This window comes from Rhinolophus sinicus, linkage group LG17 (genome assembly GCF_036562045.2).
Source record: "Rhinolophus sinicus isolate RSC01 linkage group LG17, ASM3656204v1, whole genome shotgun sequence".
NCBI classification, from domain to species: Eukaryota; Metazoa; Chordata; class Mammalia; order Chiroptera; family Rhinolophidae; genus Rhinolophus; species Rhinolophus sinicus.
This window is the reverse complement of record NC_133766.1, coordinates 16,134,765-16,162,415: the sequence shown is the minus strand read 5'-3', so window position 1 is coordinate 16,162,415 and position 27,651 is coordinate 16,134,765. Positions and strand designations below refer to the sequence as shown.

At 43.2% G+C, this 27,651-nt stretch overlaps 1 long non-coding RNA gene across 10 annotated transcripts in view; it reads right to left on the bottom strand.

Annotated features, from left to right (window-relative positions):
• The window catches only part of LOC109450593 (uncharacterized), a 209,518-nt gene that overhangs the window by 19,202 nt on the left and 162,665 nt on the right, over positions 1-27,651 (bottom strand). For 2 of the 10 annotated variants that reach the window (XR_012492956.1, XR_012492949.1), the window contains exon 8: positions 211-2,677. The exons of the other annotated variants lie outside the window; for them this stretch is intronic. This is a non-coding gene — a long non-coding RNA (uncharacterized LOC109450593). Of the gene's footprint in view, positions 1-210; positions 2,678-27,651 lie in introns of those variants that run through there. 10 annotated transcript variants of the gene reach the window in all.

Below are 27,651 nucleotides of genomic sequence, written 5' to 3'. Positions count from 1 at the left end.
CTACTCAACCACACCGCCCCTTTCTTCTTCCCATTCCCATTTCCCCCTTGCACCTTTGTCACTCCTCAAACAGAACTTTCTATAGAATGTACATTGAGAAATGATGACCCATGCTGAGCTGGCATCCGACAGCCTCGGGAAAGACAACCCTCCACCCCAGCCCCCAACCCTGCCATTTCTGGGCTACTTGGAAATTCAGAATAGCCTCTTTCTTTTGAGTGGAATAAAATCCACTTCTTTGTCATTTCTGTCTGTAGACCCTAGTTTTACCTGTGGGACCATATAGAACAATCATGGGCTATGAAAGGACTTCAGGATTTTCAGTCATATATAATTCAGTTTGGTCTTGTCAATTACTAGCTGGGCAATTACTAAAACTCTGATTTTTCATTTCCGTATCTAACTGTTCTGCCTCATAAGGTTGTTGTGAAGATTATGTAAGGTATGACAAAATGCCTAGCAGAGTGCCTGTTAAGTTATAGGTAGCAGAAGTTCGCTCTTTTTTCTGTCCTTTTCCACAATTCCTTTCACAAGTGGAAATACTGACCATGTCTCCCTGGAATCCTCTCTTCTCCAGGCTAAATATCCCCAGTTCTTTCCACCATAAATGTCGACTGTGAACTGCAGGTATTGTACCAGTGACCAGAGGATGGGTCACCTCCCACACTGCAAGCATCACAGGAGACAGAGGCCAGGGCGGGCCAACTAGCACTTTCAATCTTCTGTGTATCTGAGAGTCAATCCTGTTTTCAAAGTGGAAGTTTCATAATAACCAATGAGATGTTTTTAAGGCCTTCCGAGGGAAAGTATCACATTACCATGAATAACGCGGAAATGCCGTATTTTCCTAGGTCATCATGACAAAGATTTGCATCTAAAAAATGTCAAATAATAATCCATACAAAAACGCAAAAATCTGTACCATAAAAATGAGATACAGATCTGCCAGCCAGGAAGGTGAGTGTTCACATGTTCCCCGTGAGTGAATTCATTTTTTCAATTTCAATGCTAGTGGAGGTCTTCCTGGCACAGATAATCTTCAGCAGTCAATAGTTTAAAAATCATTTATTTTTAGCTTCGCAAAGCAGCCATAGCAAATTGGAATTCTTAGCACTCTCATTCTAAGTTCATTGGATTGACTTTTTCCAGTAGGAGATGATTAAAAAATATGTAAAGAGTGACAGCAGTTAAATGGAGTTAAATTCATTTGGTGGTTCCTGGCCCATAGCTGGTGTACTCAATTCCATTAGTAATGTTCCTTCTGCAGTTGGCACACAGCTGGTCTCTCCCATTCATTTGCCTATTTATATTTCTTAGCATATGTTAGAGAGGCATAACAGGTCCTTCTTTACAGTTTAAGAATTGTCATAAACTGTAAATTAAACAGCACCCTTACTTATTCTGTATTCAAATTCCCAGTTTGTGGCATGTCACTGACTGGTTCAATAACTGGGGCTCCCAGTATCACAAAAGGTGCTGGACACATGGCATTTTCATTCATGGCATATACCTTGGTCTTGTTTGAAAACCGAATTTGGGATATATAATCTAGTGGGAAGTTGTCTCCAGTACACACTTTCTTACACAAGGTGCTTTAGCCATTTGACCTTTCACCAGCCACGGCCCCTCTCCAATCTGTACCATTCTCTTCCTGAAGGCTCAGCTCAGAGAAGACTGTCCCACATAAGGATGGGCTCTGAAATCCCAAATGCACAGCAGCAAACCCCCTGCCTCTGCCGTCTCCTTCTCCTCAACAAAGCAAGTTATTTCTAGTGCGTTTCATCTTTTCATTTTTCTTTCTTCCTCTGTATTTACATATGTTCAGTTTGTAACATATATCATCATAAATTGATATGTGTACACATAGTCATAAATTTATCCAAGTTTCATTTAAACGATTACCTGGAAAAAGAACCGGAAACAATTAAGTGTTGGAAAAGAGGTAAAGGGGAAAGGAACTGAAATTTAAAAAATTTGCTTCGTATGTGTGAGTGAGTATGTGTGTATCACTTTAAGAGGAAGACTGCCCTTCTTTCTCTCCTGGATGTGATTGGACCTCTTGGAAGAGTATCAGAAGCACATCACTGGCACCAGTCCATACAGATGGGGCTGCATTAAGACGTCACTAAAATAACAAAATGACAGCAATTTCAAGAGAGAAACCAGGTGATGAAGAGAGATCCAGCTCAGCAGAAGTCCCTCTGCACCCCACATTAGCTCCTCAGGACACGAGAGTGGAGATTGAGGCTGCTGGGACCCCAGACCCATGAGGGGAAGAGCCCTGGGCAACAGTAGCCAGGCTGAGCTTGCCACCTTCTCTTAGAAAGTTTTCTATGTGAGTTTCATGAAACCATCATGTCCCATCAGCTGAGGTTGACTCTCCCTGGTGTAAAAGGAAATTAGCTCAATTCTAATCAAAATGAGAGGCTCAACAAGTAACACTTTAATAAAAGTTGAAATCACTTCAGCCCATCATAGGTACTGAATTTTTGAAATAGCTGCAGCTTCCCGATGAGAAGACGAAAGGATGAAGACTATGAAATTGCCTAGTGTCTGATAAGACTGATGACACTTCTGACCAGGGCAGTGCTATTTCCAGGCTTGTGGCTCCTCTCTTCTTGCCTCGTTCGAGTACATCAGGAAACTCTTCTTTGCTCACAGTAACCCGAGGACCCACCTGTGGAGAGCACAGTGAGACTGTGATTCCCGTTCCCATCAACAGATTTGTCCAATGTATCTACTACTCTTGACCATGAATTGACCATGTTAGCAAACCCCCACCAATAACTCAACCTGAATTCTTGGCTCCTACTTTTCCCACGTCTATACTGAATCACAGAATAATTAAGGGAACATTAGTTTAGGAAAAGAACTTGGAGGTAAACCATTCTAAATTCCTATTCAATGTGTGAATTTCTTCTACGACAGCCGTGTTTTTCCGGTCTCTTCTTGGACACGACCAATGATGTGGAATTCTTATTGCAGGAGCACCTCCTTCTGCCCTTTGGTAGCCCATCTGTTATTATAGAAAAGGCATCTTTCAATGGAGCAAAAGCTCCCCTCACTGTGTCTTTCACTCCTTCTTCCTGGTTCTCTTCCTTGGAACCACAGCAAAACAATTTTTATCCTGTTCTCTCAAACTGCTCTCCCCCCACCATTTATTTCTTCGCAGCTGCTGAGCAGATCTGAAGGTGCCCTTAAGTCATCTGTGGATTCCAGCTTCTGGAAGTTTCTTCTCCTTCTCTCAACAACTTGAGTGCACCATAAAGTTTAGCAAGACAGCTCCTCTTTGTTTTCTTTTTTAAATAAAAACGTTCAATTATGACCACATCCATCAAGTATAGTTTTCTAATGATCAGGTCTTAGGTGGTGGTCAGCCCATTACCAGCATGTTAATGGGACATTCGGGCTGGGGTGGTCTTGAAGCCCAACAACTTAAGTCACCATTAGCTGCTGCTGCTTTAAAGAGTCCACAAAACACCCTCCCTAATGATTTAACAGCTTGTTTCTGAAAACACATTAACCAAGGGAGCTTTTAAATATTAAGAAATAATTACACCAACTCAGTGTTGTCCTTCTTCAAAATTGCATCACATCAGGGCTCCACTAGATAAATTAATTTAGTAAAAGAACACAGGTCTTCTAAAAATAAAAAACTGTACCCAATGAAAGGTTATTTCTAGTTGATGGCAGGAGGGTGGACAGAGGGAAAGGAAGAACTAATGAAAATATTCTGACTACTTTCTCAGATGAATGCTTAGAGCGGCTTTACTCCAGCCAAATGAATTCACCATTATTTGCATTTCTAACTTTTTTTTTTCTTTTTCTTTTTCTTTCGTTTTTTTTTTTTTTACCATCTTCAAACCAGTTGGGGTCAGATTAGAATTGGGAGAGACTGGAAGATGCCTTTGAAACCAATATGCTCTGGTCCAACCATAAGAGTCTGTTATAAGCCTAGAACATAGAAGCCCAAAGAATCACCCGGTGCTGTGGGTCTGTTACATCAGGGCAGATAGGAATGGTTTTACCTCTACTTGAATAGGAAATATGATTTGGGACAAGAAAAAACAGCCTTCTAAGAGTCTATAACATTATCCCCACATCAAGGCCACAGAGGCCTAAAATTCCACCATTAAATATCATTCTCTTTTTGGAGAACTGATGAAAATTCAAATAAACCTAGATAAGGATATGTGGGTCATTTATATTTGAATGTCAGTGAGTTTAATTGATTCTCCTCCCCTGCCCAAACAAGACCCTGGGTAATTAGAGGTCGCAGGGCACGTACGTGGGGAGGGCTTTGAAGGAAGGAAACGGAGAGGCCTACTTGCAGCAACCAAGGCCAGAGGGCAGGCTCTGGGACTCCCAGGTCTGCTGGCCTCCTGGGGCCAAACCTGTCCATCTCCATGTCCTGCTATGATATGGGGCAGAACAGACCTCAGCGACAGCCTAACGCTGCGTGGATTCTGAGAGCACAGACCAAGCAAATGGGGAAGCCACGTGGCCTGCTGGGGCTGGAGCAGATTTTTGTGGAATAAACTCCTACCCCAGTCGTCTGTGGGTGTCATGAGACTTCATTTTTTCCATTGCTGTTTCCTTTGCGACAAAGCATCTCTGCCTTTTGGTCACCTTTTGAAGTTAACGGCAGGGCGTAGCTGCATATCCGTACTTTTATAGGCTTCCTAATGACCTGCTTAATTATTTGCTTTCTTTGGGGCCAGCTTTGCAGCTGACAGGCACCGAGAGTCTGGGCACTGATGCAGTCTGGTCTCCCTGATGCATCTAGTAGAGTTCCAGGCATCTTCATTACTGAATTCCAAGAGACTATCTCCCTGGGGCACCAAGGCTTGAACGTGAGGCTTTATTTGTGTTTTATTTATTCATTAGATTGGCAGAGGCCTTCTCTCCAGAGAGCTGTAGGTGACGAATATGAAATTAGCATCTGCATTTCCCAACAAAGTCAACTGCTCTGGAATTGTTTGCAGCCTTTCTTGTGTTCTGAGGTTTAAACAGATTGGGATCAAGAACATTTAGGTCTAAGCTCAGGGTGACAAAAGCATACCAACTTTTCCACCCATACTGTTGGCAGAAGTTGCTGTTTCGGTATAGATTTTTTTTTTTCCTTCTGAGTCTGGACAGAGTCTCGGAATTCTTCCTAATATAGCGTTCAAGGCAGCGATTATGATCTATCCAAGATATTGTTTGAGTTGGGTTCTCTTTGCCATCCTTCATCTCAATCCTTCCTATTTCCAAAGGTACTGGGAAGTGGTAACAAACCCTTTCTTAGACCTTTCTTGTGGAGTATAAACTTGGCCAGGGTCTACTTTGGATGTTCTTACTCTAGTGAGTGTCTTGAGAGTGTATTTGATAAAGTGCACCCGAAAGTTAAATCTGTGAATATGTTTCTTAGACTTTCTTGTAACCCTCCCGTGTTTGCATGTAAAATGTCTAGTGCAGCATCTGACATATAATAGACACTAAATAAATTAGGTGTAAATTAGCTGTGATGAGCATGGGTTTCATTCGCCATTTTTTTTTATTCCCCTAGTTATAACCCACCTACATTCTTTATCATGAAAGTAGGTCCTCCTTGCCATTGAAATCCATATCTACATAAAAACAGAGCTTCCCCGGAATCTTGAATATTTCATTCTTATTTTATCAGAAACTCCGAGAGAGTAAATCTTATTGAATGTGGTACTTTATGTCTCCCTCCCCGCTTCCTCCTCTTTCCCTCTGTCTCTGTGCATCGTCATGGATTCTGGTGACTATTTTCTGGTAGGCTTTGACACCTAATAGCCATCAGCTGATTGCATCCAATTAACAGCCATTATATCCTTCAGTTACTTTCTGTTTATTGATCTGCTAAGATTTTATTCTTCAGAAACATAAACAACATGCCATTTAATTCGGCCTCAGGACTGTTGCTAAGCTCCACAAGAGAAGCGTTTAAAGCGGCAGGGCCTGGGAGGGGCAGAAAGGTTATCTATTACTCTTTGGAAGACGTGGGGGAAGACATCGGGTTAAACTTTGATCACTATCATTTCACCTTTGGACTTTTATTAAAACTGTTTGACACAGCTGTGTTGGCAGATTGAGTAGGAAGATAAATGGGCCTGTGTGAATAGGTTTAATATCAAAACTGGATATGAGACATGGCACGTTATTCCATCCAGAAATTGTTCACGTCTGCAAGATTTGCAGGTTGCTGTTGGTGATCCTTTCTGGCTCAGGGGGCCAAAAGGTGAACATGATTGAGGTACCTTTCGCTATGAATATTTCACAGCCTGAGTATCCCTTTTTCACTTGGGGCTGTGTGCTGACTGAGGGCTTCTTCAGGATGAGTCCTCAGTTGACTGATGAATACAAAACGCCTCTCTGAACAAAAGGCATTCAAGATTCGCTGAAGACAAGACAACCTACTTTGGTTTCTGTGTCTGGTACCGGGGTATCAACGGAGATAAAACACTGAGTGACAGGGAAGCGAAATACAGAATAACACAATCTATTGTTCTCCCATTGACTGTAAGTATAATGGGAAAGTTAGCGAGTCACCGTAATGTCATGGACCGCTGTGAACTTGGGAGAACTCAAGGATCAGAAAGTAACATGAAACAAGGAGGGAAATGAAGATAATATTGGGTTACTGAACATTCTCAAATTGTACTGAAACGCATCCCATCCCTTTGGAGGGGGCATGTTTTTGACAACGAAGACAATGGGAAGAAACTGGCAGCTGTAACAATATCACCATTTTCTTTTACTATGGGCCGTAATGTGAACTTCTTAGAAGACACCTTCTTTCACCACAGCTTTGTTGTACAGTCTATTGAGGAGCCCAGAGACCAAAGTCATTGCCTTGTTCTGGGGCTGTCTAAAACCAAGGAACCTGGTTCTGCCAGCCAACGCCAGCTGCTCTGTTGTGAATTGCAGAGCAGGTTTGCAGCCAAGGGCAGACGAAAGGAACTGAGAGGGAATGAGAGAAGCAAAGAGAGGGAACAGGCAGGGTGAAGAATTTGGAGCAAAAGAGTGAAAGAGTAGGAAAGGAAAAATTAAGGTGGTGGAAGAAATAAACGAGAAAAAGAATTTTCATGGGAGGGGATGGGGAGAGACTGTGACTACCATTCCTGGGTCCAAGCGGGGCTCCATTCAAACAAAACAAAACAAAACAAAACAAAACAAAACAACAACAACAAAAAACTGAATCACCTTCAGAGCGATTTTCTTAGAGCCAGAAATTCAGTCCTGGATTAACTATTTTCTGGGAGAAATTTAGCTGATGCCTGGTAACATTTTAAAAATCTGTGATACCCTCACACGAAAGCATCCTTTACCAAGCACATGCCATGGAGAAACACCTGTTCATCAAGGGTCCTTACCTAAGGTCTAATTGCAACTCACAAGAGAGCTAATGAATCCTATGGACTCTCTGTTGTAGAAAAATGAACATAAATATACAGATACCAAATTTTGCACACAAACTCAGTGGGTCCACACATTCCCAAAGTCCATTCATAAACCTCTCAGAATTCCACAGACGTGGGTTAAGAATTGCTACCCCAGAATGTCTAACAAAGAGTTGGCACAGAATAGGTGCTCAATAAACTCTTACTGTGTTGACTTATGCAAGTATTCTTCTCCAATGAATATTCTAGTTGGCTAAAATTTACCATATATGCCTTCACAAATAACTGATTGTCAAGGAACTGGAGATAAGTACAATATTTTCAATATGAAAACTATATTCATTGCAATATAACCTTTTGTGCTTTTTGATGATTCAGAAGGCACCTAGGAAATCTTTCAATAATAAGATAGGAATCTGTACATCAGCGATCATGGTGCAGTAAAGCTGTAAACAGAGAGGGAAAACAAGATGGGTTTGAATCTGCTGTCACCCTAACACATTCTCTAGGAGTAATTTTTCTTAAGTAAGATAGGGTACTGGTATAATCCCTTGTCTCTTCCATCTCCCTTAATAAAAGGAGAGTGGAGAGTAGTTTTACGTTTTAGCTGCTAGCTTAACTGAAGATAGTTACATTATGAGTATTGGTGTGAGGAGAATGTAAATACACTGCAGTCAGCCTCTGTGCTCTTTCCCCCATGCAAACCAAGCACTTCCATCTCCTACCCTCACTATTTGATTTATTATAGTTGGAACTGAGAAAAAACTTGGGTGGCCTGGCTGATTAAGGATCAAGATAAAATGAGTCAGGTTGTTCCCCGGAGCAGTTAACTGAGGCCCAGAATGAGTATGAAGAAAGAGGAGGGCCTGAATTAGCAAAGCAATAATGGCAGTTCACCTTGAGGAATCAGTGAGAAGATGTGGCCAGTAATCGGGAGAGGAGGACTAGCTTCCGGGGATACTGGGAGCCTGTAGAAAAAGACAGGTTAGGTAGGATGGAGTGAGAGGCGTCAAAATTATTCATATTATAGGAGCATCACTTTTATTCCTTACTGCATGCTTGGCCTTGCAATGGATCACCTGGGTCTAAAGAAAGAGAGCGTGGCTGAATAGAAAATAGAAGAGCCAGAAAACTAAGAGGAAATGAATTTCTTTCTGACATACCAAAATACTACAAAGGGTTGGTTGATAAATATGGGAGTGGGAACTCTGGACGTTAAAAATGCAGACACTTCCCAAAACACTAAGGAATTAAGCTAACAAATGACTGCTTCAGGATATAAGCACCATTCATAGAAAATTCGTTCTAACTTGCACATGTATTTGACCTACACCATCTACTCCCACTCACCATCACCACCACTGTTACCAACACTTACCAGAGTGCAGAATCTGAATTCATTTTCTTCTCGTGTGTTAATTTAACTCAATATTAATGTAATCTTCATAATGATTCTATGAAATAAATAGCACTCTCTTCATTTCATAGACAAGGAAAGTGATGTTCAGAAATACTAAGTATCTCATCCCAGGGAATCCAGCTGGCAAGTGGCTGATGTACAATTCAAACTCAGGTTCTACTGGGGCTCCACAGGGCACCGTATAGAAAATGGTGTTTATTTCCAATGGCAATAATGGACTAATGGTGATCAAGGACCACTCTGGATTTTAGGGCGAAAACGAACAAACAAACAAACAGTCCCCAAGTCTGATCTTCCCATCTGGACTTTTCCCAGTTTGGTCCATGGTTATTTATACCACTCTACTTATAACTCTGGAGTAGTGGCTGATCTTGGCTATGTTTAACTTGCTCAAGCCTGAATTTCCTCTTTTGCTAGATGAAGCAATTACATTTAACACTCTGATATTTTTACCTTTAACACTCTTTGACTTTATTAGCATCTATATCTGGTATTCACGAGACATTTTAGACACTGCTGGAGATATAGAATTAACCATGGTGGGGCTTGCAAACTCAAGGCTCCCCATGGGGCCATGAGTATTTCCAGAGCAAACACCGTGTCATTCATCCCTGTACCTCTGCCCAGCCCCTCCCCATGCCCAGCTCACTGCCCGCATATTATAGATACTTAATGAATGTTTATCAAAAATATAGGAAAGAAGGCAGCTAGTCATTTTAAGTAGTTAACACACACAAAAAAATTTGGCAAATACCCTAGAAGCAATAGGGCATAACGAGACAGGTCACAGAAAGGAAGAAATACCAGCTGGAATGATCAGGAGGGCCCCATGGAAGAGTTGGCTTCTGAGCTTCATTGATGGGCAGGGCCTTGATAGACAGAAATGTGGCAGGAAATTTGAGAGACATGAAAGTTCCCAGTAATCTGGTTTTATCTGAGCAGCGATGTGTATTAAGAGATGGTAGTGGTAGATAAGACGAGAAAGGAGAGTGAGGTTGAATTAGTAAGAGCCTTCAGTTTTTGAGCTTTACAGTTTAGACTGATCTATAAGAAACGAGGGTTTTTGAAATAAAAAAGTGGCAGCAATGATTATGTCATATTTATAATTCGATCAACATTGAGCATTGTACGAAGGCACTTCCACATGTGTTCTTTTAATCTTATTTAACTAATGACTCAAAAGAACTCTGTAAATTAAGTAGTTTTATGGTATGTTAATTATATCTTAATAAAGTATATGATAAAACCACCTCCGTTTGTTTGTTGTTTTTTTTTAGATGAGGTTGTGTAAGTTCTCACCCAAAAAAGAAGCAACCAAAAATCGTCCTCTTCTAAAGCTATGTTTTAACTATTGTGGGATGCCCTTTTTACCCTCAAGATATAGAAAGACGGGAAGACAGAAAAAGGAAGGAAGGAAGGAAGGAAGGAAGGAAGGAAGGAAGGAAGGAAGGAAAGAAAGAAGGGAGGAAGGAAGGGAGGAAAAAAAGGAAAAAAACAACCCTCAGATTTTCAGGGTTTTCTGGCCCTGTGGGAAGGAATTATAGTGAACAAAAAGTCCAATTGTTGTCCAAATTAATCTCAGGTCAGATAGACCATTATTGAGCTCTTAACTTATATAACAAAAAATCTGTTTCTTTCCAATACCGTCTCCTTAACCAGGTCCAAGAAGATGTGTTTTTAGGTGCCTGGATTCAACTTGGCAGCTTCTTAAACTCCGGTCTATCACTGATATATACATATACTTTTTTTCCTGAAGGTGGAAATTCCAGAATTGACAACGCTGCTGTTAAGACCTTTCTTGAGACAGTTCATTTAGGAAGATTGGTTCCCATGGGACACACCTCTTGGAGTTCCTTGAGTGTGTAAACGAGATTTATTTCCAGGCAAATTGGCTTATAAATATGAACTAGCCCATGAAAGGCAGTCCATAGGACAAGTCTTGAGGGAAATCTTCTTTCTACTTTATTTTGTGAAAGACCTACTGGGTAGCTCCTTTTCCCTGACTAGTTTAGCTCACACTTAATGCGACTATTCCTCTTAATTTACTTAATACAGCAGTTCCCAAGGGCTTGTACACCCGTAATTGGACAGTTGAGATTAGGAAGTTAATAAAACTGACACACAGGGAGGTTTTATAACTCTGTAAGCAACTTTTTATTGGCTGAGGCTTTCTGAAAGCTCACTTTAATTGTCTCTTGAGCAGCTTCGCTGGTCCTATCAGCCACCAAGAGATAACAGACAAGATGAAGAGTCACCCACGTTGGGTAAGCTCTTCATTCAACTCTTCATTAAAGGACTTGTTGGCAGTGAGTGGAGAAGATAAAGTTGTTTGTCGTCAGGTTAACTTGAAATAAAAATATAAAAAGCCACTCAAGGACTTTAATTTAAATCTTAATGTAAGCCTCTTGTTTTGAATGCATTGTTTAAATTGTCCTGAAACATTGCAAGTTTCTCGTTATTTCTGGAAATTGTAGTTACTGTTAGCTGCTGACTGCTACCATGTTTCCCCCAAAATAAGACCTAGCCAGACCATCAGCTCTAATGCATCTTTTGGAGCAAAAATTAATATAAGACCTGGTCTTATTTTACTATAATATAAGACTGGGTCTTATCTAACATAATATAATATAAGACCAGGTCTTATATTAATTTTTGCTCCAAAAGATGCATTAGAGTTGATTGTCTGGCTAGGTTTTATTTTGGGGGAAACACGGTACTTATACTAAGATCCTTTAGAAATCCCCCAAAGGCGATGTTCTTTAGAGGTATAGGGGCAGGGAATCTGTTCTGTGGTGTTTGTGGGAGATGGAACCATTGGTGGGGCTGGAAGCAGGCAAACAGAAATGTCAATCCTAGGGGACAAGGGTTGGTGTGCGACCAGCAAGTTTATCGCTAAACATCTACAGTAAACAATGCTCCAGCTCACCACAGTTTCCTACTCTCTCCATGGTGATCACTTCTCCCCACTTCCAAGTCCTAGATCGGAAGCTGTCTACAGACCGATGAACCTCAAATTCGCCCAGCAGCTGCTGTCAGGGCAGAAATCTGGGGTTGGAGCCACCTGAGATTCCTATTAAATTGATAAAACCTCCCCAAAGGGTTCAAGGTCTTTACAGCAAGGACATCTTGCTCCAGGATTTCATACAGAATTAGAACATGGGGGTGTCATACTCAAGGGCTGTCAAGGAACCCAGAGCCAAGAGGCTCTTAGGTGAGTCCCAGCCCAGTCTTCTTTCCCACAGGGTGCCCAGGGGAAGCTAACTCTGTGCTACCTGACTCCTTTCAGTACCTTCCTCTCTATAACACTCCTGCTTGTATTGACTGTGGTTCCAGAAGGCTCTAGAATCCCTCCTTGGAGCAAAGACCCCCTGAGGGATTAAGGAGACTTCTGGAGGACCCTCGAGAGATGGACAGGGTTGATGGCAGCCAGGGCCAACTAGCAGGGCTTCTTCCAGCTACCAGGGAGATGTGCCATCGTCCTTCTCCCATGCTGGCTGGGGAAATGGAAAGGGTGGGTCCAGATAGGAGGATAGAATCATAGAACATTAGTAACAGAAGCAGATATATCTCCTCAGCCACATCTGGTTGTTGGTAAGGACGTAACATAGTTTCCATCACGGGTCCCAATACATGGGCTTTGGAACCAACTAGGCCCAAGCTGTCATGCCAGCTCCTCCGCTCATGTCCTTAAACCTCCGTCTCCTTATCTTCCTTCATCCCACCTTGCTAACCGACATTTACCGAGTGGTTACTCGGGGTCAAGCCTGTTATAAGAACTTTATATGCATTAACTCACGTCATCCTCACAACTACCCTATGACTTAGACTAGAGTCTGTGAGCTCCGTTCCACAAATGAAGACACGGAGACCCAGAAGAGCTGAGTAATTTATCCCAAGTCACACCACTAGCACTTGACCAAGCAGGGATTTGAATCCAGGTGGTCTGGCTCTACCATCCATGCTCTGGACACCACTTTACCTTGCTTCTTCAGGATTAAATGAGAGATTGATTTGTATATACTTTAGACGACTGTCCTATTGTATAATGCCCATTATAAAACATAGAAATCAGAAATTAAAAAGAAGAAATGATGAAAAACAACAACAGAAGTCCAAATAATTACTGCTGCTCTTAAGGAAATGGTCTTGCTCCCTCTCCTTTGAAGACCACTGAGAACCCCACGTTGTCGCATCTGGCCCACAAAGATTGAAGAGAGAGCCGTGACCATCAGATGACCACACCTGACTGACTTCTCATCTGTTCAGTCCAGTTTTTAAGCTAGATAGATCCCTTGTGGGGCAGCAGGACCCATCACAGGCAAATCTGGGAGCACAGCAAAGCAGCTTCTTCAGTCTCTCGTTTCTATGTCCTCCCTTCATCAGCCCCCTGCTCCTGGCCTTCTCAGATGCTCGGTGGTGACCACCCCTTCTTCTGCCTCCCCCACTTGAACAAAAATACCTAATTTCCATCAGTCTATCTGTGCTTATTCTCTCACACCATCATTTTCACTTTAAGCCTTATGTCTGATTAAATTTTCAAAGGTTTGGTTTCCTCAACAGCCAAATGGGGATACTTCCCCGTGTATACAAGTGCTGTGACGTTTCAATGGGGAATCTCTTTATGGCCATGCCTAGCATGGTACCTAGAGAGTGCTGGCATGCGACAAGGCCATGGAGTCTGAATCTAGAAGGAAAGACACTGCTCCCCCTTACAGGGGAGTAAATGACAAGAGATATTAACCTAAAACTACACCACATCCTGCTACACCCCATCCAAGCTGAATGGCACTAGGCTGGCTGGCTGTTAACTTCCAGGACCTTCTGCCCCCAAGAGGCTCTGGGTGAGTGGTACCAAGATGGGGATGCCGCCTTTGACTTCTTCACTCGAAGATGGGCCCTGACAGGGACTCCCTGTAGCTCAGTCTTCCAAACCCCATAGCACATACAGGCATTAGCTCCCCTCCTCCCCCAAGCCCCTTTCTGCTCCCGGATCTCTCTGACCACTCCGGAGGGAGGCATGGTGCGGAGGCCAGAGAAGGGAGGCGGGGGAAGGCTGCCCCACAGGGCTGAAGGGCAGCTGTTTATATTATAATTAAGGTTTTACAGCATAAGCTGAAATGTAGCTTGACTATTCCAACAAGGCGCTGGAGGTAATTACCACTGCTAGAGGCGTTCTCTACTGCCAATTATTTCCCTCTCTAATTGAATAACTTAGGCCACATTGTAGAGGGGTGGGGAAAGGGGGAGGCTGCTTTCAAATTGGATGTTCCTTTAGCGGCCGTAACTCACCTTTCTCCTAACATCCTTTCCCGGGGGTGTGGTATAGAGGATACGGATGCAGGTCCTGGAGTTCCACCACTCACTAGCTTGGGCGGATTTCTTAAACTCCCTAAGTGCGCCCCTGTCTCTAAAATGGGTCTAATTGAAGTATAGACTTCATAGCACTATTGTGAGGATTAAATAAACGATACTAACCCTATCACACAGAGAACATTGAACAATTTGGGCTTAAGGAAATGATACCCACAGAGGGTATGTCTATGGAAGGAGAGGTACTTGTGTCTTCCCTGATGAGATGGAGGGGATTGAGGCAGAAACCACACCTCAGTCCTATGTGAAACAGGTTGGTAAGCGAGGGCCAGCACCAGGTAAAAGGGTGTCTGCTTGGCTTAAAAGGTGTAATTTTCTTTGATTTGTAGAGGAACTGGCCCCTCCCAAGAAGGTTGCATGGATCCCCAAGATATCTAGTCTCTGGAAGGGTTCATCGCACAAAGTGCCAAAGTATGCACTCCACCCTGGTTACCTCGCCAGTCCCCGGGGAAACCCGTGATTAATGTCACATACATTTGTAGGGCACGTTCTACTTCTCACATTTTAGTCTACATTCTGTCCATTATCTCCTTCAATCCTCGCAACCACCTGGTAAAGAAAAGTATCGCTTCTGGTTTACAAATGAGGAAATGGAGGCCAAGGGAGACTAATGAATCACATATGCTCAACCAAGGCCTGAAACACAGGCCTCCTGCCTCTCGTTTTCCCCATTGCTCCACAGAAAGGAGGCCCATTCGGCTCCCAGAGTTAACCACACACTCCTTCACAGTGTCCAGACCCTTGGCCGTTGACATCACGGTGTGTTTAAAACATCTCAAAAGCCAGAGACAGGGTTCTCAAAATTTGGTGTGCACACAAGTTTCTTGAAAATGTGTTTTCAAATGCAGATTCTGGGGCCAGATTCCCAAGGGTTCTGATTCCCCGAGTCTAAGAGGGGATTGGGGAACCTGAAGTTTAACAAAGCCCTCTGGTGTTTCTGGTTTCAGTGGTTCAAGGATCACACTCTGAGAATCACCGAACTAAGAGAACTTAGGATGTGTAGTGGAGGTCTCTGAAATACCTACCACCTGTGTGACCTCAGTTAATCGCCTTAAACTTTCTGAATGTCAGCTTCTTTAAACGTGAAGGAAAGTAATGATATTGACCTTCACGGGGTTTTGTGAGAATTAAGTGAGATAATGCACGGAAGGTGCTGAGCACAATAAAAAGTGTTCAGGGGCCGGCCCCGTGGCTCAGGCGGTTAGAGCTCCATGCTCCTAACTCCGAAGGCTGCCAGTTCGACTCCCACATGGGCCAGTGGGCTCTCAACCACAAGGTTGCCAGTTCAACTCCTCGACTCCCGAAAGAGATGGTGGGCTCCACTCTCTGCAACTAAAATTGAACACAGCACCTTGAGCTGAGCTTCTGCTGAGCTCCCAGATGGCTCAGTTGGTTGGAGCGTGTCCTCTCAACCACAAGGTTGCTGGTTCGACTTCCGCAAGGGATGGTGGGCTGCGCCCCCTGCAACTAGCAACAGCAACTGGACCTGGAGCTGAGCTGCGCCCTCCAGTAATTTCATAATTGTTAGCCTTACTGCTGCTGACGTCATTAATATTGAAATATAGCCAAGCTCTGTGTTACTCAAGGGTAAAGAACTATAGGTAATACCTTATCCTTTGGAGTCATTACATCTTTAGAAAATTGGGATATAAAAGAGACATACCTATGATTTGATAAACTGAAATCATTTTTTAATGAGTGACTCATTTATACTCATTTAGCTGCCTTCGTGTGGGGCTGTTGGTAGATAAGCAACCATTTGGTCCAACAGGAGTTGGTTCTTTAATTGGCAGACCCTGGTTAACAGTAGGAAAGGGAGGCCTTTGGCTGGTATACCGAAAGGGGCTTCTTGAGAACTGGCTTTAAATTGATGCAATCTGCGCAAAAAACCAACAGCAGACAGCAATGATGTAGCAAGGACCTTGACCCTATGCCCAGACATGCCCAGATACTTCCTAACTCTCCTCCACCCTCCTGGCACTTGGGCAAGTGCATCCGGGACCCCGGACAGCCTCCCACAGGTCTGGTGTCTGGGTGGAGGGGACTCTGCCTTCTTCCTGCAAACAGTTTGCCCTGAGGCTGCCATAGGACTGCTTCCCTTGGTCTCCCTGGGGAAAGGGAAGAATAAATATTAGAAGAAAGGAAAATAGATGGAGCTAAGTAGATGGCCTATAGACTGATTTCTCTCTCTCTCTCTCTCTCTCTCTCTCTCTCTCTCTCTCTCTCTCTCTGCATCAGAATTTGACACAGACTCCTGGTGAGGTGTGAATTCACTGTGCTAACAAGGACTATATAGGCTCACTTATCTGGGGCCAGGGGCCTGGATTTTGTGAGAGAGCCTCTTAGAAATTTATCATTTCATCCAGGCCACCTCCATCCCATGCTTTATTGTGGCCAACTAGACACAGGAAACCAAATTTCTGATTAGAGAGGGCCCAGAGACATTCTTGGGTGCATTTTGGCATCTTGGGCAATGCATTCCGAGAGAGGAATCTTAGCATCTCCACAACCCAATAGGCTGGGGACGGGTGTACGTCAGTGCTGAGGTGAGAAGAGTCACGCTTTAGCCCTTCCTTTGGAAAAGTGAATCCCTTCCTTTGGAAAGAGAGTCAGGTCAGTCTCACTCTAAGTTTTTCTCTAGAATCTTCCTCCTTTAATCTTCCCTTCTTATTCTGCTATCATTCATGACCTTCATTTGTCTCTATCACCTGCTCCTATAATCTGTTCTCTGTACAGCAGTCACCGTGATTTTTCTAAAGCATAAGTCATATCATGCTCACCCCAAATCCTCTAATGTCTTTTCTGTGGCTTTTTGCGTCTCCGAATCCCCATGCAATGCCAGCTCAGTGCTGGGCACACAGTGGGCTCAATCTATGCCTGAAGAATGACTAACGAATGAAAGACAACACAGAGAGGCATGGCAGAACCATCAGGGTGAGGGGACCAGGCATCTCCATTCCAGTCCTCCATTTCCTCCTATGGAAGTCCAGAAGGAAACACTGCAGAGAAAAAAACTGGTACTCTTTTACCTAAAGTCCAGCTCCACAGTAATGTTCTTTGTTTGTGCTAACTGGTGGCTGTAAATATAGTAAAATCACATATTTGCCTGGAAACCTGCTGTCTTTTAGGCAAAAATATTCAAGACATTAGTCCATATTTTCTCTCCTTCTTTCTGTATCCATTTCTATCATCCCCTTCTCTCATGTCCAAACAATTTAACACATTCAAACAACTTAACCAACGACTGTCATCTTGATACCCTGTAAAGACACCTTGTCTCTAGCCCCTCCTCTTCCCCATCTTCTCCTTCTCCAACTAGTCCTCCAGGCCACAGGCTAGTGAGGCCACAGTCCCTGTGGCCACTCAGGTCTCCTTTTCTTTATGATTCATCTCCTAGGAGACAAAATTACCAAGAACAGGAAATGCATACATGAGACTGCTGGGAAAACGTGGTTTGGGACACTCGGGTAAGCAGGAATGCAGGTCACCCACTTCACTCAAAGCAAAGAGGTGGGGAGAGGTTGCCCTCGATGGGGGCGTTTTGTTTCAATATTTTCATTTGGGGAAAATAGGACAATACCGCTCTTCATTTCCCTCAAGAAGGAGCCCCTTTGTGATAGGTTCCTAGACCTCTGAAAGAGTTGCCATCATCCAAAATGAAAGCATACGGGTTGCATTTAGGTCCGAAAGAACTGCTATTTCCAAGAAGTAGGTCTGACAGTGCCCCATGGTCAGGGGCTTGCACTGGGTGACCCAGGGACCAATGTCTGGTGATGCCCTCTGTGTCCCCCATGCCCACTCAGTCGCATCTGACACAGTGTACACTCTGACTGTCCTTCTCGAAGCACCTTCTTTATTAAGTATCCAGGGACCACAAGCTCCTGGTTTTCTTCTTACATCCAAGGACTCTCTTTTGCTGGGTCTTCAACCTCTTCCTAATAGTTGGAGAAACCTGGGACTCAGTCCTTAGACTTCTTCTCTATTCCTCTACCTCCCTTTGTCATCTCTCTCACTCACGGATTTAAATGTCAAGTTGACTCATAAGAAACAGCTGATATTCCATCTTTTTCACCTGCGAAAATAGCAATTCCAATGTTTCCACTTAATGCTATATATGTCTATGCTAACTCCCAAATTCGTATCTCCATCCCCTGGCCTCTCCTTGAGCTCCAGAATCACTTATCCAACTCCCTACTTGACACCTCCACCTGGATGTCTAATAAGCGTCTCCAAATTAACCCAGGCAGTTCAGAGCAGCAATCTAGCCTCCCTGCCAGGTTTGCTGCTCTCCCAGTCTCCCCGTCTCAGCTAAGGACAATTTCACTCTTTCAATTGCATAGACCCCAAATCCTGTCGTTCTCCTTGCTTCCTCTGTTTCTCTCATTGCTACAGAAGTAAGTCTGTTAGCTTTAGCCTTACTTCTCACATCTCCCCTCCTATCGTACTGGAGGTGTAGCCTCGATTAGTGTAACAGTGTCCTAACTGGTTCCTGCTTTGACCTCACAACCCCCTATAATCTGTTCTCTATATAGCAGTCACTGAGATCTTTCTAAAGCATAAGTCATACCATGCCACTCTCCCCACCCCAAATCCTTCAATGTCTTCCCACCACATTCAGGATGAAATCTAAACTCCTCGCCCTGCCCATTTTCTGGCCCCTGCCTGTCTTTCTAATCTCTGTGTCCTTTGCCTTCCTCACTCAGCTGTAAATCAAGGCCTTTGTACCTCCTATTTTTTCTGCCTCTAATACTCTCACTCCACTCATTCAAGTCTCTGTTCAGTTGTCACATCCTCTGGAAAGGCTTTCCCAGACCATCCTATTCTAGGGTAGCACTTCTCCCTTCACCCTGCATTATTTCATATACTTACCACATGATAGTATATTATATAACCATGTGTTTATGTGTTCATCATATATCTGCCAACAAGAATCTAAATTTCTGAGAGCAAGGATTTTGGATGGCTTAGTAAGTGCCCCTATCCTAGTGTCTGGCACATAGTAGGTGCTCAAAAAATATTTGCTACATGAATGAATGAATTGGTGGGTGAATGTTCCAGGCCCACAGTTGCATAAGCTTGGGAGGCTCAACGTACACTTGATGACTGATAACCTGGGCCAACAATTCAATATTGATGTAGGATTGTGCTATCATGTAAGTTTGTAATTCTTGGGATATTTTCCTTAAATATGACCCATCCTGCTTCCTCCTCTGATCACAAAGGAGGATCCCAGAGCAAGGGGTCAGGTTATCTCCTTCCATTTCATTTATCTAAAACATTAAGATTTTGCTCTTTATGCAGTGACTATGACATCTTGATGCTGGCTATCACAATCTCTCTCTCTCTCTCTCTCTCTCTCTCTCTCTCTCTCTCTCTCTCTCAGACACACACACACACACACACACACACCGATAATAATAAAAAATCAATCACAGACTTTTATTGAGATCTTATGTACCAAGCACTATTCTAACTTTCCATGTATATTATCTCATTTAGATGACTTAACAACCCTATAAAGCAGGTATGAATTTAATCTCCACATTCAAATGAAGAAACTGAGGTACAAAACGGATGAAGTAACATTTCAAAGTTTCCACAGCCAGTAAGAGAAAAGGCCAAATGTCTCTGAGATGTTGAGGTCTCTTATGAGCTACTGTCCATAGAAAGTCTTCCCCTCTCCCCCTCACTCCTGTTCAGATTTAGCTCAGATTGTTCAAACCCTGAAGAATTCCATACAGTCAAGGGCCACAAACATGAAGGACATCCTGTATGGCAGTGAGAAAGACCCTCGGTCCCCACACCTACGAAGGGGGTGTGATTCCAGCAAAAGTATAACTGAGTCAGTGACACAACGAGGATCTGGCCCCTCATTTAATCCTGTAAAGACCTCTGCATCCCTCACAGCTGACCTTCTTCCCCAGCCCAGTTGAAGGGCTGTGTTTTCCTCACACCCTCAAGTGAACAACCGGAATGCATCTAGCAATTAATTTACCCCCAACCTCCCTTGTTAGCTCAGCTCCATCTGGTAAACAGAAGTTCTGATGCGCCAGGTTCTCAACCCTCTCACCTGACAGGTAGCACCTAAAGAAAAATGCCTTTAGAAAGAAATGCAGCATTTGCACTGGCAAAAAACAGGGAAGCCCCAGGCCCCCAGGTGGATGCCCAACTCCCACCATCCTGGGAGCAGTACCAACGGGTTGCTTGGAGGCCTGCAGCTTTTCTCATAGGAATGATTGACATGTGACACCAGAGCCTGCTCCCAGCAGGCCTCTGCTGCCTCAGCGGCAGTTCCAGGCCAGAGAAAAAGGAGTGGGGAAGAGGGAGGGGTGTCTCTCTAAGTGAGAGAGCAAGTGGAAAGATAAATGGAACCCCTTTAAATAAATTTCTAAAGGGGTTACAGGCCATTGGGAGAAGCAAGACTCCTGGACTATAGATAGAGCTCTGAAGCATCAATAAAGTGCCTCACATCCACCCTGCTCTTCTCCTGGATTCACCAAGTGCTTTCAGGGGTACCTCCAAGTCCCTTCATCACATCTGGGCAGGCTCCCCGTTCACAACACCCGTTCACTTCAGAAACAAAGACTGCCAATTCTTAAATATCATGTGCAAAAGCTGCCCATCTAAATGTGGACACAGAAGAATTTGAAGGCGTGCTCGCAGTGCAGGTCTCCAAGAGACTGTGTGGATTACATGAAGACATGAGCTGGGAGAGAAAACATTAGCTTAAGAAATCCCAAGCTTCTGCCCCAGTGAGTTCCCCAGGGCTTGGATGGAAGCTGAGTTGGGACTGAGGTGTCCTTATTGCTGTCCTATAAGATAGGCATTGCCGGCCCTTTGTACTGCACCCAGCCCATTATCACTGGATTGTCCAGGTTAGAATCACTCATCTGTTCCCCGGGACTCTGCCCTGCCACACGGAGCCTCACTTGTTTGGTGACCTAGGACATCAGTGAACCCCTTGCTAAGCACTAGTGACCTGTGTGACTTTCAAAAATCACTACCTTTGTGAGTATCAGTGTCTTTGACTGCAAAATGAGGCACTGAGAAAGTGATTTCTGAGGCACCATGCAGCTGCAATCTTCTGGAATTTAATAATGGCCTATGGTAAAATATTCAAAGAAGATCCTTTGCTTTTCGTGGAATGGTTGCCAGCAATTTCTACAAGAAGAAGCAGTAACATCCCCCATATAACCTGGCTCTTAAATTTTAATCAAAGACCTTGAACTAAGCACAGTCAAAATATGTAATGGCAGAAGTGGCTGATTGAATATTAAGTACATTGTTACCCAGATGTTTTCACCATCCCTCATGAGGGGAGCAATAATCTTATTGCTTGTCTTGAAAATTATTTACTAACCAATCCCTAGTTGCCCAGGACTATGATGGGCACTTTGGAGAATGCAGAAAACTAATATTATATCCATCTTTAGGGAAAAAAAGATGAATCTATAAAAGAAAACAACTAGAAATTAATACAAGAAATTTAGAATCATACTATAATTTTCAATGTTTAATATCTGACACCGGCTCATTTTAATGTTGACCAACTATAGAAACAAATGCTCCTTAGGGAAAAATCTGATCTTTCTGGATAAGATAATGCTAAGGTTGGTCATTTAAGTCAACATTATATAGACTTTGGAGTGACATCATCAAAATGGCGGTGTGAGGTGAGCCTCTGGAAATCTCCCCTGGAATTTACAACAAATTGAAAAACTATAACTCCACAAAGGACCCCCTGCACAGCAGGCAGGCAAGATGAAGAGGCCCACTACTGAATTCACCTAAAGGTGGGCAAATTGCGCAAGCAGGGGAAGAGGGAAGGGAGAAGTGCGGTGACGGAGACTTGCGGGCATAGGACACAGCCCTAGCTCAGTGCTCTGAGCTCGCTGCATCCTGGAACTACTGCAGCTGTGGGAGAGGGAAGAACTCAGACCATTAGGACTCTGCTTATGGCCCACAGGGCTGAGGGGACAGCATATAACACGGCTGAACCCAACACATGGCAGAGACCTCAAAGGAAAGACTGAGGGAAGAAGGCTGAAACGGTGGTTTAAGCCCTCACTGCCAAACAGAGAATGGAAGCCTTAGGCACTGAGAATAGCCGCCCCCTCCCTACCCTCACAGAGCTCGCTCCGTCCCCACCTGTCCAGTGCTAGAAGCAGAACAGTAGCAGTGTCAGATCAAAAGAACATAATATTTGCAGTTCTTAGAACTGTGGACCGCAGACACAGATTTGCAGCCCAACTCGTTCTGGCAAAGGGGAGGGAGCTGTGGAAGCAGGACCGGCTGTGGTGATGGTCGCTGCCATTGCTCTGGGCCAATTCTCACAACTCATCCCGCATCCCATCTATCTGGGAGGAGCCCTGCAGGAGTAAACAGAACTGCTGAAAGACACGGGCTCTGAATCTGGTGCAAGAAGAGCTTTGGAACTTCAAAAGCTCTCCGCATCCCCACACGGACACGGAGCCTTGACAAAGAGCTGGTTCTTTGAAAAGATTAACAAAATTGACAAACCGTTGGCTAGACTCAGTAAAATAAAAAGAGAGAAGACACTAATAAACAAAATCAGAAATCAAAAAGGAGAAGTGATAACGGATGCCACAGAAATACAAAGGATCATCCAAGAATTCTATGAAGGACTATATGCCACCAAATTCAATAACCTAGAGGAAATGGACAAGTTCTTAGAAACATATAGCCTTCCTAGGCTGAACCATGAAGAACTAGAAAAATCTAAAGAGACCCATCACCAGTAACGATATTGAATCAGTCATCCAAAACCTTCCCAAAAGCAAAAGTCCAGGACCAGATGGCTTCACTAGTGAATTCTACCAAACCTTCAAAGAGGATCTAATACCCATCCTGCTCAAACTCTTCCAAAAAATTGAAGAAGAGACAGTACTCCCCAACTCATTTTATGAGGCCAACATTACCCTGATACCAAAACCTGGTAAGGACAAAACAAAAAAAGAAAACTACAGACCAATATCTCTGATGAATACAGATGCAGAAATCCTAAACAAAATTCTAGCAAATCGAATGCAACAATGCATTAAAGCGATTATTCATCATGACCAAGGGGTTCATCCCCGGGGCACAAGGATGGTTCAACATCCACAAATCCATCAATGTGATACATCACAGAAACAAAATAAAGGACAAAAATCATATGATTATATCAATTGATGCAGAAAAAGCATTTGACAAGATACAACATCCATTTATGATTAAAACACTTAATAAAATAGGTGTAGAAGGAAAATACCTTAACATAATAAAGGCCATATATAACAAACCCTCAGCTAATCTCATAATTAACGGTGAAAAATTGAAGCCCTTTGCCTTACGTTCAGGAACACAACAGGGCTGTCCCCTATCACCTCTGCTTTTCAACATAGTGTTGGAAGTCCTCGCCAGAGCAATCAGGCAAGAGAAAGAAATAAAAGGCATCCAAATTGGGAATGAAGAAGTTAAAGTTTCACTCTTTGAGGATGACATGATGCTATATATAGAGAATCCTAAAGACTCCACCAAAAAGCTATTAGAAACAATCAACAAATACAGTAAAGTTGCCAGCTACAAAATCAATGTACAAAAGTCCACTGCATTCCTATATACTAACAATGAAATCTCAGAAAAAGAAATGAAAGAAAATATTCCTTTTGCAATTGCAGCAAAAAGAATAAAATACCTAGGAATAAACTTAACCAAGGATGCGAAAGACCTATATGCTGAAAACTATAAGAAATTTTTAAAAGAAATTGAAGAAGACACAAAGAAATGGAAAGACATTCCATGCTCATGGATTGGAAGAATCAACATAGTTAAAATGGCCATATTACCCAAAGCAATATACAGATTTAATGAGATCCCCATCAAAATCCCAGAGGCATATTTTAAAGAAATAGAACAAAAAATCATCAGATTTGTTTGGAAACACAAAAGACCCCGAATAGCCAAAGCAATCTTGGCTTGCAATCTTGACCCAGCAATCCCTCTCCTGGGTATCTACCCAAAAAATCTGAAAACATTTATCCTTAAAGACAGGTGTGCTCCAATGTTCATTGCAGCTTTATTTACGGTGGCCAAGACATGGAAACAACCAAAATGTCCTTCGATAGATGAATAGATAAAGAAGTTGCGGTATATATACACAATGGAATACTATTTGGCGGTAAGAAAAGATGAAATAGGACCATGTGTGACAACATGGATGGATCTTGAGATTATAATGCTAAGTGAAATAAGTCAGACAGAAAGACCAGAGAACTATATTATTTCACTGATATGTGGTATATAAACCAAAAACAACAAAAGAGCAAGACAATCAATGAGAAACAAAAACTCACAGACACAGAGAATAGTTTAGTGGTTAGCAGAGGGTAAGGGGGTTGGGGGGTGGGCGATGAGGGTAAGGGGGATCAAATATATGGTGATGGAAGGAGAACTGACTCTGGGTGGTGAACACACAATGGGATTTATAGATAATGTAATACAGAATTGTATACCTGAAATCTATGTAATTTTACTAACAATTGTCACCCCAATAAACTTTAATTTTAAAAAAAAGAACATTATATAGACTTTAGATTTTAGCACAACAGCCTTGTGGATACATAATTTGTGAAATCCAGTGCAAAAAAAAATGTGGACATCCTCATTCAAAATTACTGAGAATTTCAAGACAGCAAAACAGAGCATTAAACCAAATTGCGCCCTTCTGAACTTAGGGCCCTTTGCTACTGCATGGGTCACATGCCCACACTTAGCCTGTTCATTGGTGATTCAGATTAACCGTGGCTAACGTTTAACCAGTTTATTTAATCCTCAGAGCAACCTAAGGAGGGAAGTACTATTACTTTCTCCTTATAACCCATAAGGAAACTGGGGCACCGAAAAGTTAAGCATCTTTCCCATGGCTCCATGGACACGAGGTAGAGCCAGGGTTTGAAGGGAGGCCCACTGGGCCCGGGTTCTACTACATCAGTGCGCTGCACTCCTTTAGTGAGCATTCTCTAGCAATGAGTCTGGAAATCAGACTCACAAATTTCCACTCTGCAGTCTTAATTTTCTTCTTCCTAAAATTAACACCGGGCTTGAGTAACTCTGGAGTTGTCACAGTTCCAGACACCTGCAATGACTGGGGGCACTGGATTTTTGCATATGTGTTGCAGGATGTATGTGGGCAAAGCAGTATAAGTGTAGGGATCTGGGAGCCATTTTCAATGGACTCCCATGTGTTACTAAAAACCTTAAAACTGAAGTCTGCTGAAACTTGACAACTCAGGCTCTGGGTAAAAGCGACTGAGATCAAGAAAGCCCACCAGCTCCAATTATGAAAAACAGTCTTATGCTGGAAGGATGGGGTCTCTGGGCAGAACTGGGCTGGCCTGCAATGACTTTGACCTCTAGCTCATGGCTGTGCCCTTGCTCCTGGGAAGGTCCGGTGGGAAGAACCTCCATGCTGGGCATTCCACCTTCCCCTCAGGAAGCTGTGAGTTGGTCACACCAAGTGGGGAATGAAGAGCACTGTTCCTGGATGGAAGAACACTGGGCAGCCTGGCCTCCTGCCTTCCAGAACTGCGGTTCTCTGACCTCAGTTGTTCCTAAGAACCACTTGAGGAGCTTTTTGAAGAACTGGAGTGTTCCTGTGCTTAGTTCCTTGGGCTTCTGAGTACATGGGTCTGAGGTAGGGCCTAGGAATCTGACGTTTGAACCAGCCCTCCAGGAATTCTGATGTAGGCAGTTCGGTTCATTATTTGGGAAACATCCTCTATAAAATGATGGGGCTGTTCCCTGGGAGGGGGCGGGAGGGTCAGCAGAACGAGAAGCGGTGCCACTTCTAAGCCAGTCTGAGCAAGTCAGATGATGTACGTAAAGAAGTGGGGAACACAACCCCAAGACTCAAAAGTGGATGGTAGTTTCCAAGGTCCATGTTTTTCCCCTTTGGGTAGTAACTTTAACCAATATTCTTTTTTTTACTGGAAAATAAGTCACGCCCCACATCGTGACTTGCCATCCAGAAAATGATGAGGTTTTCTCAGGCAAACTTTTCTCCTATAAATGGCTTTTTGGACCCCTCTTTCTGTCTCTAACTCTCTGTTCCTCTAAATATCATGTGGCTTCTAGGGCTCTAATTTCGAGGAAATTCATTTTTCTCAGAATGAATGAGAGTCATCAAACATTGTTGCTGAAACAGACCGTACGAAGCAGTCAGCCCAGCACTTCCACTCTATGAACAGGGAAATAAGGGCCCAAGGAGGCCATGTGGCTCACTAGTGACATAGAGTGAGCATACAGGTACGAAGGAGGCCACGTGAGCTGACCCCACATACTCGCAGTTCATAGGGTCCATGGGATGTCCCTTCTCTCTACAGTGTCACATCATGCCAAGTAAGCTGACACTGCAGGATATGTCTAGACTCTCTTCACTGGATTTCCCATTAAAGAGATGCTGAAACAGTTTGTTTTTTTTTAATCTTTGGAAATGAATGGATATGTCATATAGCAAAAATACAGCAAAGAGGCCGGAAAAATCTACTGTGCAAGTATTTTTAAAAAGTTATAAATAAACAGGATGGTCAAAAACCAGATTAAACTTCCAAGTTGAAAATGGGAAGTGGAAAGTAAAAGACCTGACCTACTCCTAATGACGCTCTGGCTCAATTGTGTAATCCACTTCTGGCCTCACAGCTCCTGAATTCACAGAATTGTGGACTTTCAGAACCGAGAAAGATCTTAGAGGTTAGAGACGGTCTAGGCCAACTTCTCAGTTTGGGAATAATGAAACCGAGCCTCAAAGAAGTGAGAGCACTTGCCTGTGGTCACACAGCTCACATCTGCTAATCAACCTGGGCTATTCTTCCAGCCACTGACGGGACCGAAATGACTGCGTTATTTGGTCTCAGGCAAAGAAAACTTGTTACTTACTAGTTTGATACCTTTTCTGTATGGTATAAAAACCTCAAACAGATCACCTAGTCGGGAGATTTAATCACAGTTTTTAATTAACATGAAGTCTCTGGGACTTTTTTTTGTTGTGGTTCTATTACTTCCATACAGTTTAAATCAATTAGCCGAAATGGGCGAGTGAGTGCAGAGTGGCGGTCAGTCATTGGACAGATAATTGCTCTGTTCCTGAGATTAACACCTTATCATGCTATTAGGACTGTTTATGAATCTTGTAGTCCCGACGAAGCCTACAATTCAGGGACTAACTATTCAAGCTGTCTCCATTTCTCCAGCCTTCTACATGCAAACAAGTGTTACACCAAGTGCTGCATTTAATTAAAGCCCTTTCCCATGTCATGGAGATAATCACAGGAAAAACAAGAGGCTTCGTTTGGTAAAACAGAACACCTCTTGTGGTGATTAGCTAGCTTTAAAGCGATCAGGATTGAAGTCGGAAAGGCCACCAAAGAAGGAGAAGATATTGATGACTTTGAACTG